The 16,952-nt window shown below is 41.9% G+C and overlaps 1 long non-coding RNA gene across 1 annotated transcript in view; it reads right to left on the reverse strand.

The window, feature by feature from the left end:
- LOC122928628 overlaps positions 1-9,799 on the reverse strand; it is a 45,144-nt gene extending 35,345 nt beyond the window's left edge. Inside the window, exon 1 of the long non-coding RNA XR_006387907.1 lies at positions 9,687-9,799. This is a non-coding gene — a long non-coding RNA (uncharacterized LOC122928628). The remainder of the gene's footprint in view (positions 1-9,686) is intronic.
- Positions 9,800-16,952: the final 7,153 nt, after the last annotated feature.

The raw sequence follows: 16,952 nt of genomic DNA on the forward strand, positions 1-16,952 counted from the left end.
AAACAGACTTACCCGAGGCCAGGAACCTTAGTGAAACATACCTTCCGTCAACGATGGACCCTTGAGCCTTCCTACAACATATACAGACGTGGACAAAATTGTTGGTACCCTTTGGTCAATGAAAGAAAAAGTCACAATGGTCACAGAAATAACTTTAATCTGACAAAAGTAATAATAAATTAAAATTCTATAAATGTTAACCAATGAAAGTCAGACATTGTTTTTCAACCATGCTTCAACAGAATTATGTAAAAAAATAAACTCATGAAACAGGCATGGACAAAAATGATGGTACCCCTAACTTAATATTTTGTTGCGCAACCTTTTGAGGCAATCACTGCAATCAAACGCTTCCTGTAACTGTCAATGAGACATCTGCACCTCTCAGCAGGTATTTTGGCCCACTCCTCATGAGCAAACTGCTCCAGTTGTGTCCGGTTTGAAGGGTGCCTTTTCCAGACTGCATGTTTCAGCTCCTTCCAAAGATGCTCAATAGGATTGAGGTCAGGGCTCATAGAAGGCCACTTTAGAATAGTCCAATTTTTTCCTCTTAGCCATTCTTGGGTGTTTTTAGCGGTGTGTTTTGGGTCATTGTCCTGTTGCAAGACTCATGACCTGCGACTGAGACCAAGCTTTCTGACACTGGCTAGTACATTTCTCTCTAGAATTCCTTGATAGTCTTGAGATTTCATTGTACCCTGCACAGATTCAAGACACCCTGTGCCAGACGCAGCAAAGCAGCCCCAGAACATAACAGAGCCTCCTCCATGTTTCACAGTAGGGACAGTGTTCTTTTCTTGATATGCTTCATTTTTTCGTCTGTGAACATACAGCTGATGTGCCTTGGCAAAAACTTCGATTTTTGTCTCATCTGTCCACAGGACATTCTCCCAGAAGCTTTGTGGCTTGTCAACATGTAGTTTGGCATATTCCAGTCTTGCTTTTTTATGATTCGTTTTCAACAATGGTGTCCTCCTTGGTCGTCTCCCATGTAGTCCACTTTGGCTCAAACAACGACGGATGGTGCGATCTGACACTGATGTTCCTTGAGCATGAAGTTCACCTTGAATCTCTTTAGAAGTCTTTCTAGGCTCTTTTGTTACCATTCGGATTATCCGTCTCTTAGATTTGTCATCAATTTTCCTCCTGCGGCCACGTCCAGGGAGGTTGGCTACAGTCCCATGGATCTTAAACTTATGAATAATATGTGCAACTGTACTCACAGGAACATCTAGTTGCTTGGAGATGGTCTTATAGCCTTTACCTTTAACATGCTTGTCTATAATTTTCTTTCTGATCTCTTGAGACAGCTCTTTCATTTGCTTCCTCTGGTCCATGTCGAGTGTGGTACACACCATATCACCAAACAACACAGTGATTACCTGGAGCCATATATATAGGCCCAATGGCTGATTACAAGGTTGTAGACACCTGTGATGCTAATTAGTGGACACACCTTGAATTAACATGTCCCTTTGGTCACATTATGTTCTGTGTTTTCTAGGGGTACCATCATTTTTGTCCATGCCTGTTTCATGAGTTTATTTTTTTACATAATTCTGTTGAAGCATGGTTGAAAAACAATGTCTGACTTTCATTGGTTAACATTTATAGAATTTTAATTTATTATTACTTTTGTCAGATTAAAGTTATTTCTGTGACCATTGTGACTTTTTCTTTCATTGACCAAAGGGTACCAACAATTTTGTCCACGTCTGTATATAAGATTATAATTACTAATTAATATTACTTCAATTTAAAAAAAAGCAATCAAAAAAAATCTGCACCAAAAAAATGAAGTACTGAACAGTGGTTTACGGACTGATCAGTGCGGTAATAGCTTGCACGCAGAAAAAGTGGTGCAGAGCTGGAAAATTGTAAAAAAATAAATAAATAAATAACCAAAAAAAGCGCATGGACCAAATGGCGTCCATAAAAAAAAGCAAGGGGGGGGGGGGGGAGGAGGGGCGGGAAGGGACAGGGATGGAGGGTGGTTTAGGGATCTGGAACAGCTGCAAATGAGAAAAAATTGGTGCAGCAATTCCAGATGTTATTCTTTTCTTCTTTCAGCATGAAAAGCTCAAATTGCAGTGGTGGTGCACCACAAGTCCCAGCAAGCCAAAAAGCAGAACAGAGAAGCACAAAACCTCTCTGCATGCAGTGACCAGCTAGAATGGCTCCATGCACAGAGGTTTAGCTCTTTACTGTGCAGCTATAGCGCTGTCTTTGGCTGGAGTGTTGTTCGCAGCGCTGGCAGGGGATGCCAAACACTGGAGTGCCCTGTCTGACCTCAGAGGAGACAGGTGCTGACTAATGTTGATCACAAATATTCGAATTGCAAATTTTTATCGTGAATATCGGCACCTCAAGAATTTGCAAATATTTAGAATAAAGTGATATATATTTGTAATTTCAAATATTCAAGATTTTCTTTTTAAATCAGTACACATGATCCCTCTCTGCTTTTAGCTTGTGGGCCAATGAGAAGGCTGCAATATCTTTGACTATAGGAGTAGTGTTGATTGCGAATTTTTCAATTGCCGATTTCCGCAATCATGAAAATAATGACCGGAGATAACAAATTCTCAAACTTGCAAATATATGGCGAATATTCGCCCAAATATTCGTGAAATATCACAAATTCGAATATTGCCCCTGCCGCTCATGACTAGTGTTGACTAGTTCAGCACAGGTCACCTCCTCATGACTCCCCCCAGCTCCGCCTTCATTGACCAGCCAATCACAGCGCTTGGAGCTGCAGGGGGGTGGAAAGACACCATGCTGCCCTTACCTGGCATAGATTCCCCAATTTCTCCGCGATTGTGCCCCAGCATCCGGTCCTTAGGTCACCTCCAGCTGAACCGTACATGTACGGCGCTGATACTTAAGGGGTTAAACCCTATGGCATCTGTGGAAAATTACCAGCTTCTCAATCAAAGTCCTATTCATTAACCCTTTCCACAGAGCCATGTAAATTCAGTGATAATGAAGAGGATATATATCACAACATATATATAAATGCAATAACACAGTAATAAACAGTATAAGTTAACCCTTTCAAGAGAAATAAAGTAAGAAGTTTTAACTTTGCATAGGGGATATAGGCAAATGTCCACAAATGTCCAAATGTCAAAGTACTCCCTGCTCCAGGGCACTACAGGGCACTACATGTAATACCAAGCGATCAAAAAGGCATATATACCCCAAAACACAAATCAAACCATCATCTCATCCCACAAAAAATGAGACCCTACCTAAGACAATTGCTCAAAAATTAAAAAAAATAATATGGCTCTCAGAAAATGGCAACAAGATATTGTTCTTGTCAAAAATGCTTTTTACTGTGTAAAATGTAACAAAAATAAAAATAAAAGACATATTAGGCACAATAATAGACACAACCCGCTCTATAAAAATATCACATGATATACCCTGTCAGGTGAACGACGATGTAAAAATAAAAACTGTGCCAAAACAGCCATTATCTGGTCACCTTGCCTCACAAAAAGTGTAGTACCAAGTGATCAAAAAGCCATATCTAATTCAAAATGGTACCAATCAAAAAATAATAGACATATTAGGTATCAGAGTGATCAAGTTAGCTTGTAGTATATGGACATCTTCCATAGACTGTACAATACTACATACCATATTTTTCGCTTTATAAGACGCACCTGATGATAAGACGCACCTAGGTTTTTGAAGAGGAAAATAAGAAAAAAATATTTGCAACCAAAAGGTGTGCTTTTGGTAGGTTTTGAACTAATGGTGGTCTGTGGATGCCGCACTGTTATGAGGGATCTGTGGATGACGTACTGTTATGGGGGATCTGTGGATGATGCACTGTTATGAGGGATCTATGGATGATGCACTGTTATGGGGGATCTGTGGATGACGCACTGTTATGGGAGGACCTGTGGATGACGCACTGTTATGGGGGGGATCTGTGGATTACACTGATGGGGGATCTGTGGATGACACTTATGGGGCTTTGTGGATGACACTTATGTCATCCACAGATCCCCATAAGTGTCATCTACAGATCCCCCATCAGATGCATCAGTGTGGAAGGAGGAGGCGAAGACACTCATGACGGGGCACGGTGCAGTGACTCTACTCTAATACACTGGGCCCTGCAGCTGTTAAGTACATTCAATCAGAATGGGTCCGCAATTACTGTACTTACTGTAGTACCTTATGTATAGCATTAAGACGGCACAGACCAGCAGCTCCCTCGGTCATGCGCAGCCTGCCCCGCCTGCCACAGCTCCCTCCTCATGCACCGCCTGCCTGCTTATCTCACTTTATGAATGAACAGGCAGGCGGGGCAGGCGGCGCATGAGGAGGGAGCTGCGGCAGGCAGGGCAGGTGGCGCATGAGGAGGGAGCTGCCGGTCTGCGCCGTATTAAACATTAAGCCTTTCACTCACCGCTCCGTGGCCTCCCGTCGGCACCGTGACATCAGATCCCTCCCAGCACCAGAAAATACCAGCCCTCCCCCTCCGCCCTACAGGGAGCTGCTCTTGCCTGCTATCTGTGAATAGAAGCGCACGGCATCTCTGTACACACTGATGTAGTGCACCCCAAGGCACCAGCACTGAAAGGGTTTCTAGCAGTAAGATAACCTGCACTTCATCCAGCCGTAAACAATACCTCCCCCTAACCTGCTATCTGTGAATGGGAGCGCACGGCATCAGTGTGTACAAAGATGCAGTGTACTCCCATTCACAGATACGGTAGCGAGCAAGAGGAGCTCACTGTAGGGGCAGGAGGAGGGGGAGGGTGAGTATTGCCTGCTGCTAGACTAATTGCAGATTATCTTATTGCTGGCCACCCTTTTACTGCCTGTAACCTCGAGAGCACAGCATCCCCGTAACACTGTGATGTCCTGCGCTCCAGTAAACAGAAGCATCACTCCTGTACCCTGGAGCGCAGTGGCGTAGCGTAAGTTGCCAGCACCCGGGGCAAGCCATGTATTGCACCCCCCCAACCTGTGGACACGCCCATTTTACAGATAATGTAGAAGTCCTATATAACACCACAGATAACATGGTGGTAACTCTCTAAGTACAGATGATGTAGTAGATGGGTATAAGGCCCCAGAATTCAGAACACACACAGTGTGACCTGAAGTCTGGGGCAAGGATGCGGCAGGGTGGGTCAAATTCTCAATCCACCCCCCAACCCTACCGTGAAACAAATATGTGTTTGGACATTACATACAGTACAGATCAAAAGTTTGGACACACCTTCTCATTCAAAGAGTTTTCATTATTTTCATGACTATGAAAATTGTAGATTCACACTGAAGGCATCAAAACTATGAATTAACACATGTGAAATTATATACATAACAAAAAAGTGTGAAACAACTGAAAATATGTCATATTCTAGGTTCTTCAAAGTAGCCACCTTTTGCTTTGATTACTGCTTTGCACAGTCTTGGCATTCTCTTGATGAGCTTCAAGAGGTAGTCACCTGAAATGGTCTTCCAACAGTCTTGAAGGAGTTTCCAGAGATGCTTAGCACTTGTTGTCCCTTTTGCCTTCACTCTGTGGTCCAGCTCACCCGAAACCATCTCGATTGGATTCAGGTCTGGTGACTGTGGAGGCCAGGTCATCTGGCGCAGCACCCCATCACTCTCCTTCATGGTCAAATAGCCCTTACACAGCCTGGAGGTGTGTTTGGGGTCATTGTCCTGTTGAAAAATAAATGATGGTCCAACTAAACGCAAACCGAATGGAATATCATGCTGCTGCAAGATGCTGTGGTAAGCCATGCTGGTTCAGTATGCCTTGAATTTTGAATAAATCCCCAACAGTGTCACCAGCAAAGCACCCCACACCATCACACCTCCGCCTCCATGCTTCACGGTGGGAACCAGGCATGTAGAGTTTATCCATTCACCTTTTCTGCGTCGCACAAAGACACGGTGGTTGGAACCAAAGATCTCAAATTTGGACTCATCAGACCAAAGCACAGATTACCACTGGTCTAATGTCCATTCCTTGTGTTCTTTAGCCCAAACAAGTCTCTTCTGCTTGTTGCCTGTCCTTAGCAGTGGTTTCCTAGCAGATATTCTACCGTGAAGGCCTGATTCACAAAGTCTCCTCTTTTAACAGTTGTTCTAGAGATGTGTCTGCTGCTAGAACTCTGTGTGGCATTGACCTGGTCTCTAATCTGAGCTGCTGTTAACCTGCGATTTATGAGGCTGGTGACTCGGATGAACTTATCCTCCGCAGCAGAGGTGACTCTTGGTCTTCCTTTCCTGGGGCGGTCTGCATGTGAGCCAGTTTCTTTGTAGCGCTTGATGGTTTTTGTGACTGCACTTGGGGACACTTTCAAAGTTTTCCCAATTTTTCGGACTGACTGACCTTCATTTCTTAAAGTAATGATGGCCACTTGTTTTTCTTTACTTAGCTGCTTTTTTCTTGCCATAATACAAATTCTAACAGTCTATTCAGTAGGACTATCAGCTGTGTATCCACCTGACTTTTCCACAACGCAACTGATGGTCCCAACCCCATTTATAAAGCAAGAAATCCCACTTATTAAACCTGACAGGGCACACCTGTGAAGTGAAAACCAATTCACATGACTACCTCTTGAAGCTCATCAAGAGAATGCCAAGAGTGTGCAAAGCAGTAATCAAAGCAAAAGGTGGCTACTTTGAAGAACCTAGAATATGCCATATTTTCAGTTGTTTCACGCTTTTTTGTTATGTATATAATTCCACATGTGTTAATTCATAGTTTTGATGCCTTCAGTGTGAATCTACAATTTTCATAGTCATGAAAATAATGAAAACTCTTTGAATGAGGTGTGTCCAAACTTTTGGTCTGTACTGTATATTGCCCCATTAGTTTTAATGTCTAAATGTTGTGCCATCAGTAGCTATAATAACCCCCTGTATTGCCCTAGGTAGTTACAATGTCATCCCCTGGTATTTGTACTGTCCCCAGTAGTTGTATTGTTCACCTCCTGTATTGCTCCAAAAGTAGAAAAAAAAAAAAAAGTCCTGCGCAGACTGCGAAGCAGGCCTCTTCTGGCCCAAAATTCGGAGAATTGGCTGGGCAGAAACAGCTGCAGACTGCGGTTTGTGTCTGGCCATTTCCCGGGATTCTGGTGCCCATATCACTCTGCCGCAGATGTGAACGTAGCCTAAGGATGCTATATACACTATAGGGCACAATTAGGTACTGCAATGCTGGAGTTGGATGATCATTAATGATAGGAGGTGTTTATTTATCAACCCCAGATTAAACCTGTCAAGCAGTACCTAAAAACGCATTGGGAAATACTGGAGGTAGATCATAACCACAAAAAATGTCTGTTTGCCCTGGGTATACAGTCCCTAATAAGAGTATCCTTTGGTGCTTTACAATCAACCTGCACTGGGGGAGATTAGGTGGATGGGACACTAATCACCATATGGATGAACCCTTTCAACATATACTATGATCAGGAGTATCGTATACACTGTATTACAGTTCCCTTTGCTGTTTTTTGAAGAATACACACTCAGTCAGACACTAACCACTATCTTAGGGTTCCCACAGAATACCTGGCCCATTTTTTGGTGCAGATATAAGCAGGCCTTAGATTTAAGTCTGGCGCATGGCATGTTGGACAATAAGCCAAATATATGATGAGGCTTGCCTTTGATTATGGACTGTTAACCTCTTAATTACCATAGTCATTTGCGACCCTGGCATATGAGTGGCCATTAACTGGGAGCTCTGCACTTCCGGGGACCAAATGGAACCCTTGTGACAAGATTGCAGGAGCCATTTAGTTGCTACGGCAATCTCGGCCCTTCTGAAGGACCTTTCTGATTCTGATTGTTTACTGGTATATGCAATCAGATGATACCATGGTAAAGTTCCCTAGGGAGAATAAAATAAATGTAAAAACAGTTTAAAAGTTTTTAGAAAAATAAAAAAGATATAAAAAGTCTTTTCGCATTTTGCAAATAAAAATTATAAAAAATAAACATGATTTACATAACTTGCATCCAAAAATGTCTGAGTAAGGCCCCATGTACACGGCCGTGTTTCACGGCCGTGTGCGGGCCGTGGAACCGTGGCCTGGATCCTTCCTGAGAGCAGGAGCGCACGGCGTTACTGGTTGCTATGACGCCGTGCGCTCCCTGCTGCCGGCACAGTACAGTAATACACTGGTATGATCTATACCAGTGTATTACTGTACTGTGCCGGCAGCAGGGAGCGCACGGCGTCATAGCAACCAGTGACGCCGTGCGCTCCTGCTCTCAGGAGGGATCCAGGCCGCGGTTCCACGGCCCGCACACGGCCGTGAAACACGGCCGTGTGCATGGGGCCTTATTAAAACATAAATGTATTTATCCTGTACGGTGAACAGCGTAACAGAACAAAAAAAAAAATGCTCAATTGGCCATTTTTTTGGGTCACTGTACCGCCAAATTTTTTTTAATAAAAAGTGATTAAAAAGTCATACACACCCCAAAATAGTATCAATGAAAAATAGAGATCGCCCCACAAAAATAGTCCCTCAAGCAGCTCTGTAGTTGCCCATAGCAACCAATCATAGCTCAGCTTTCGGTTCCTACAAGGCTCTAAAAAAAATGAAAGCTGAGCTCTTAATGGTTGCTACGGACAACTAAGACAGATTTACTATTAGGCAGTTTGATTTGGAGATATTGGAGGCGGGCTACTTTGTCGTGGGCCACCCTGTAGTATGGAAAATCTTGAAGGACTGTTTCATACAGAGGCCAGGTTGTGATGAACATGTCTCACAGTGCTAGCTGGTTTCCTTTCTGTTGCCCTTTTTAGAAATGCTGTCCGGGCATTATTCTTGAGGTCTGAAATGTTGTTGTGGTATTTCGGCCTGCCTCCTCCTGGTCCTCCTATATGAGGGCCCTTATTATATTTTCTGGAAATTCAAGAAATGTTCCCCCACGGCTACCACTTCTGTGAAGCACAAATATACACTGTACAGTATTATATAATGCGATCTGTGTAATAAGCATCACCAGTTTTTTGTACCATACTCAGAACTTTCGTAGGGCACTGTAGGGTTTGAGAACCTGATCAGACAGGTTTCCCCTCCCTAAATTTATTATATTCTTGAATACACACTGGTTGTTTAAGAGGTTCAGTGCTTGGACCATTAAGGGTACTTTCACATTTGCGTTGTTTGATTCCGGCAGGCAGTTCTGTTGTCTGAACTGCCTGCCTGATCAGGCAAACTGTATGTAAACGCATGTCATTTTTTCAACTTGCATCAGGCAGAAAAATTCATTGCAATACCGGATCAGTTTTTTCCAGTGTCATCAGGGAAAAACGGATCCGGTATTTATTTATTTTTTATTTTAAAATGTCTGCGCATGCATTTAGGCAAGTGTTCAGTTTTTTGGGCCGGAAATCAAACAGCAGTATGCTGCGGTATTATCTCCGTCCTGAAAAATCTAAAAGACTGAACTGAAGACATTAAATAGCAAACAGTACCCCTGGTGCTCACTTATACTCTTGCTTACCTACTTGGCTGCTGGTGTCGCAGCGGCACCATACGAACCGCTGCCAAACTGGAAACTGGAAATATCAATAGATATGACACTGCTCTATCCCCAGCCTCTGCCAGCCCACTATCACACACTAAAGGTGTCACCGACACACTTGCCAATAGATAACACAGGCTTATGGTGATTACCTGATCCTTGGCATTTCCTCTGTGTCTATTCCTTCTTCTTACGTGTGAACAAACGTGATGCTGGGTGTCAGGCTAGGATAACTAGATTATGGCTAACGCCCTGGTCGGTGGCGTGATGCCGAGTGTATCATTCGTACCTCGTGCATGTTTCCTGAGGCGATGTGAGGTATTTCAACAACAACTTTATTCAGACACAAACAATATAACAAAGGTTTTAAACTGTCATATTTATATATCCTACAGGTGGCAGTAAACATGTTAACATGTATAACTCCTAACTGTATTTTCTCAAACCTTAATCCTTTCGGTATTGTGTCCCATTCCAAGTATCTCTTTAGCGATGTTATTTCCCATAGATCTTTAAATTCTAGGGTTAACAGATATTCCAATTGCTGCAAGGTATTTCTAATGTAAGTAAATTGTCTTGTGTTCACTTCATCTATTATACCCCTCTGTGATTTATTTTGTGATGTATGGCTAGATGTAACCACAACCCCACATATAAATTAGCGAACCCCGGTGCGAACCTCGTCCCCATTGCGGTCCCCCATGTCTGGAGGTAGAATCTATCATCATAAGTAAAATAGTTCCTTTGTAGAACAAACATAATGCAGTCCCCCAAAAATTTAATTTGGGCTTCTGGCATATCTCCCTTTCTTCCAAGAAAGAATTTCGCCGCCTCAGAACCTCTTTGGTTCTCAATAACTGTATAAAGCGATTTAACATCCAGCATTGCTAGTATATATCCCTCTTCCCACTTGATCTCATTTAAAATTTGTAAAACATGTGTAGTGTCCTTCAAATATGTGGGTAGGGATTGTGCAAGTGGTTGTAGCTGTTCATCAACATATTTGGAAAGGGCGCTAGTGAGGCACTCTATGCCCGACACAATGGGCCTGCCTGGTGGTTTTGTGAATTTTTTGATTGTGGTAAAATGCTGCTATTCTAGGGTATGGTGAATAAATAAATGGCCTCCTCTTTCCTTAAAATGCCCTGATTCCTCAATCTTTGTACTAGTTCTTTTATCTCCTTTTTGTAGACTTCAGTTGGGTCTCTCTTCAGTTGTTGGTATGTCTTACTATCATTCAGGATATTCTTTGCCTCCTTGTGGTAATCCTCCTTAGACATTATAACGATCTCCCCTCCTTTATCCACTGGGCGGATCACGATATTGTTATTCTCTTGCATGGATATAATTGCTTTTCTTTCCCCCACTGTAATATTACTAGGGTACTGGGGATTTTTTGGTTTCTTTAACTTCCTTATTTCCTTTGTGACATCGTGAACGTATTGAATGCTGCTGAATATTCTTGAAGAGGATGGTATTTGGATTTGCTTTTTACATTTTTACAAAAGGATGAGGTCAGTCAGATGAACAGACAAATATTATTAAAGGAAAAACCAAAACCAGAAGAACCGGATACAACAATTCCCCCCCTTATTTTACTGTATAATGGCCAGGTGAATATTTAAAAAAAAATGGTGAATAAATATTGGAGCTCCCTTAGGGAGGACAAAGTGGTAAGGTTCATTTATAGGAAAGCTAAAAACATAGGCAATATTATAGCATCTTCAAATAGCTGCATCACAAAACAAGTAGAGAACAAAGATAAAATCAAAAAACACAAAAAAAAGGGAATGCACTATGGGGGAATAGGCCAACAAAATGGCTTTTTCCCCTGCAGAAAATGCGCAGGGCGTAAGATATCCAATAACAAAATACAAGTCAGTTTAGTAAATAATAACGGCACGTATAAAGAAGACATAAGAGGTTTTATTACATGTAATAGCTGGGGGGCAATATATGCAATTACATGCTCGTGCAACAATATGGTCAAACTAAAATACAAATAAAGAAAAGAGTGGGGGAACACATATACAACATCAAAAGTTTGAGGGGCACCCACTGTCAAGGCATTATATATAGAGAAACATGAGGGGAGATTTGACGGCTCAACCTTTTGTGGGATCGAATTGATTAGATTGGGATCTAGAGAGGGGGATTTAATCAAGAGCATGTTAAGAGCAGAAACTAAATGGATCTTCAATATGGATACATTAACACCTGGAAGGTTAAACTCTGAGATTGAGCTGTTTGCATTTGAGGGATCTATGGTGAGTGTGCACCCAGGAATCTAGGACCAAAAGACGTTGAGCAGAGGAGTGAAAGGGTTAAGGTTATAGAGAGGAGTGTATAAATATTAGGTACTGAGGAATGTAGATAAAGACGCGGCACTCACCACAGGTCTGCTCGAAATTGCTTTATTGCAGTTCAACTTGCATGCTGCGCAGGCGGGGGAGCGGGATGGCCACCGCTGGTGCACATCGTGGCCATCCCGCTCCCCCGCCTGCGCAGCATGCAAGTTGAACTGCAATAAAGCAATTTCGAGCAGACCTGTGGTGAGTGCCGCGTCTTTATCTACATTCCTCGATTTGATTCTTCTGATACACGCTGAGCACCGCTGTTCCCAGTCACTGCAAGCTACCGCACCACGTTTGGATTCTTGACAGAAGATAAGGGGCGCCTAGGTGAGAAGCGGAGTGCCGCTGATATTCCTTTTCCCTTCTTACTTACCATTTGTTAAATATTAGGTACCAACCAGCATCGCTGTATTCCTTTTCCTGACGAAGGACAGCGTACTGTCCGAAACACGTAGATAGGAATTTTGATACCCACTACTCACCGTAGTCTGTATAGTGATGTCACTATCTGCGCGAGGTACGAATTATACACTCGGCATCACGCCACCTGCCAGGGTGTGAGCCGTAATCTAGTTATCCTAGCCTGACATCCAGCATTACGTCTGTTCACACGTAAGAAGAAGGAATAGACACAGAGGAAGCGCCAAGGAAAAGGTAATCACCATAAGCCTGTGCTATCTATTGGCAAGTGTGTCGGTGACACCTTCAGTGTGTGATAGAGGGCTGGCAGGTGCTGGGGAGAGCACGGTGTCATATCTATTGAACTGAAGACATCCTGATGCATCCTGAACAGATTACTCTCCATTCAGAATGCATTAGAATAAAACTGATCAGTTCTTTTCCGGTATAGAGCCCCTAGGACGAAACTCTATGCCGGAAAAGAAAAACGACAGTGTGAAAGTATCCTAACAGGGACAGGGTTGTTGCTGTCACAATGTATGCTGGGCATTGCGGGTGCTTTGCGGGAAAAGATGCATGTGCATTGTGGGAAAATGCACGATTTTTCCATGCGAGTGCAAAGCGTTTTAATGTGTTTTGCACGCGCGTGAGAATGGTGATGGACCATGTGATTGACCATGTGATGAGCGCAGTGACGTCACCAGGTCCTCAAAAAAGAAGAAAGAAGACAAGCCGGGCTGCGCGAACAAGTGGATGAGGTGAGTTACATTTTTTTTTTTTTAACCCCACTGTCCCTAATTTACTTAGCATTCTGTATTAAGAATGCTATTATTTTCCCTTATAACCATGTTATAAGGGAAAATAATAAAGATCAGGTCCCCATCTCAATTGTCACCTAGCAACCATGCTTGCAGATGCTTGCGATTTTTACGCAGTCCCATTCACTTCTATGGGGCCTGCGTTACGTGGAAAACACACAACATAGAGCATGCTGCGATTTTCACAGCGCACAAGTGATGCATGAAAATCGACGCTCATCTGCACAGCTCCATTGAAGTGAATGGGTCAGGATTCAGTGCGGGTGCAATGCGTTCACCTCATGCATTGCACCCGCACAGAATTCTCGGCCGTGTGAAAGGGGCCTTAGCATTTGCCTCAGCAGTGTTTTTGGAAGGCCTCTTTGGTTCTTCCTTATGGTGCTGCATGCCACCCTACTTCTTCCAGAAAGGCACTTAAAAAGCGGTATGCTGGAGTAAATGTTGTCAAGTTACAAATGGTAGCCTTGATCCCACAGTGGGTGAACCAATTTTCCCAAGGGTGGGTGGACATTATAAGGGTGCTATTCTTGAATCCTTTCCCTTTTATATTTTAAAGCAAAGTATGTACCCAGATTCACTTTCGCACATTTTATACATTTGTATCCTGTACCATGCCCTTTTGTTAGGTAGGGACTGTCATCAACAACAATATGTTTATGGAGGTGTACACTTCCGCAGATTTCCAATAAAAATGGGTGATTGAGGGCCTTAACCCCATAGGGACACAGCCTTATTTCACCTTAAGGACCAGGCCATTTTTTGCGAATCTGACCAGTGTCACTTTAAGTGGTGATAACGTTTTTTTTTTTTTTTTTTTTTTATTTGTATTTTTATTTTACAGACAATATAAAAGCAAATTTCCAATCAGATATACTATAATAGCGCACATTAGACAGTGTATCGTCTCCATGCCATATATCGGACACATACAACAAAACAATCTGTGACCAGAGGAGTCAGCTCTAATACCAGTACATAGGCATGGGATCCACAACCCAAAAAAAAAACACACAAGAATAAAAAAAAAAAAACATAAGCCCAACCCCCCTCCACCCCGCCCCCTCACCCCCCACCCGTTTCCACCCGGCTTGGTGCGGCCGCCGCGAGGGGCGGCGGAGTATTCCTGCCCCCCTCATAAGGATTTTCATTAGAGCCTTTACAATTTCACACGTATTCTGGCGTGGGCTGTGTTGATAGAGTTTATCTAGGAATATATAATGGTTTGTTGGGGTATATCAGTGGTCTCCCCAGTTACTAGCCATCAATTCTGCTCTGGGGTATTACGGCTGGCTATTTCCCTTCTCTATGGGCCCATTCCGGTAGCGTCGTTTAATCCACGTCGTTTCATGCCCTCAAAATGTGTTATTCGCGTCATTAAACTTTGCCAATCATTGATTGTTGGGGGTCTATCTTTCACCCACTGTCTCAAGATTATCACTTTGGCCAAAAGAAACCCCTTTAACCAGTATACCTGTTCATTTTTAGTGGTTTTATTTTTATACTCAGGAGGAAGCAATCCAAGAACTGCTACTTGAATAGTCATGGGAGGACTGTTCCTGCTGTTTGCCACCATTGTCTGGTGGTGATAACGTTAAAACGCTTTGACGTTATCCAGGCCGTTCTGAGATTGTTTTTTCGTCACATACTCTACTTCATGACACTGGAAAAATAAAGTCAAAATTTTTTTTTTGCATTAAAAAAATACATCATTTACAAAAAAATTGGAAAAATTTGCAAATTTCAAAGTTTCAGTTTCTCTACTTCTGTAATACATAGTAATACCCCCAAAAATTGTGATGACTTTGCATTCCCCATATGTCTACTTCATGTTTTAATTATGTTGGGAATGATATTTTATTTTTTGGGGATGTTACAAGGCTTAGAAGTTTAGAAGCAAATCTTGACATTTTTCAGAAATCCAATTTTTAGGGACCAGTTCAGGTCTGAAGTCACTTTGCGAGGCTTACATAATAGAAACAACCCAAAAATGAGCTCATTCTATAAACTACACCCCTCAAGGTATTCAAAACTGATTTTACAAACTTCGTTAACCCTTTAGGTGTTGCACAAGAGTTATTGGCAAATGGGGATGAAATTTGAGAATTTCATTTTTTTGCCTAATTTTCCATTTTAACCCATTTTTTCCACTAACAAAGCAAGGGTTAACAGCCAAACAAGACTGTATCTTTATTGCCCTGACTCTGCAGTTTACATAAACACCCCATATGTGTCCGTAAACTACTGTACGGCCACACAGCGGGGCGTAGAGTGAAAGGTGCGCCGTTTGGTTTTTGGAAGACAGATTTTGCTGGACTGGTTTATTTACACCATGTCCCATTTGAAGCCCCCCTGATGCACCCCTAGAGTAGAAACTCCATAAAAGTGACCCCATCTAAGAAACTACACCCTCAAGGTATTCAAAACTGATTTTACAAACTGTGTTAACCCTTTAGGTGTTGCACAAGATTTAATGGAAAATAAAGATACAATTTCAAAATTTCACATTTTTGGCAGATTTTTCATTTAAATATTTTTTTCCAGTTACAAAGCAAGGGTTAACAATGTTTATGGCCCTGATTCTGTAGTTTACAGAAACACCCCATATGTGGTCGTAAACTGCTGTACGGGCACACCGCAGGGCGCAGAAGGAAAGGAATGCCATATGGTTTTTGGAAGGCAGATTTTGCTGGACTGTTTTTTTTGACACAATGTCCCATTTGAAGCCCCCCTGATACACCCCTAGAGTAGAAACTTTAAAAAAGTGACCCCATTTTAGAAACTATGGGATAGGGTGGCAGTTTTGTTGGTACTAGTTTAGGGTACATATTATTTTTGGTTGCTCTATATTACACTTTTTGTGAGGCAAGGTAACAAGAAATAGCTTTTTTGGCACCGTTTTTTTTTTGTTAATTACAACATTCATCTGACAGGTTAGATCATGTGGTAATTTTATAGAGCAGATTGTCACGTACGCAGCGATACCTAATATGTATACTTTTTTTTAATGTAAGTTTTACATAATGATTTCATTTTGAAAACAAAAAAAATGTTTTAGTGTCTCCATAGTCTAAGAGCCATAGTTTTTTCAGTTTTTTGGTGATTATCTTAAATAGGGTCTCTTTTTTTGCGGGATAAGATGACGGTTTGATTGGCACTATTTTGGGGTGCATATGACTTTTTGATCGCATGCTATTACACTTTTTGTGACGTAAGATGACAAAAAATGGCTTTTTTTACACCGTTTTTATTTTTTTACGGTGTCACCTGAGGGGTTAGATCATGTGATATTTTTATACAGCCGGTCAATACGGATGCGCCGATACCTAATATGTATACTTTTTTAAATTTATGTAAGTTTTACACAATGATTTCATTTTTTAAACCAAAAAAAAATCATGTTTTAGTGTTTCCATAGTCTAAGAGCCATAGTTTTTTCAGTCTTGGGGCGATTATCTTGGGTAGGGTATGACTTTTGCAGGATGAGATGACGGCTTGATTGTAAAAATTTTGGCATACATTCAACTTTTTTGATCACTTTTATTACCTTTTTTTGGGAAGTAAGGTGGGCAAAATTTCTATTTCATCATAGTTTTTTATTTTTTTATTTTTATGGCATTCACCGTTTGGGAAAAGTAACATGACCGTTTTATAGATCAGGTCGTTACGGACGCGGCGATACCAAACATGGGTAGGGAATTTTATTTTTTTCATTTTTAATCAGTGATAAATGTGTTTTTTTTTTTACTTTTTTTTACCCAGACCCACTTGGTTCTTGAAGATACAGTGGGTCTGATGTCTGTATAATACAGTACAATACACTATATAGGGTATTGTACTGTATTTTTTT

This window comes from Bufo gargarizans, chromosome 1 (assembly GCF_014858855.1).
Source record: "Bufo gargarizans isolate SCDJY-AF-19 chromosome 1, ASM1485885v1, whole genome shotgun sequence".
NCBI lineage: Eukaryota > Metazoa > Chordata > Amphibia > Anura > Bufonidae > Bufo > Bufo gargarizans.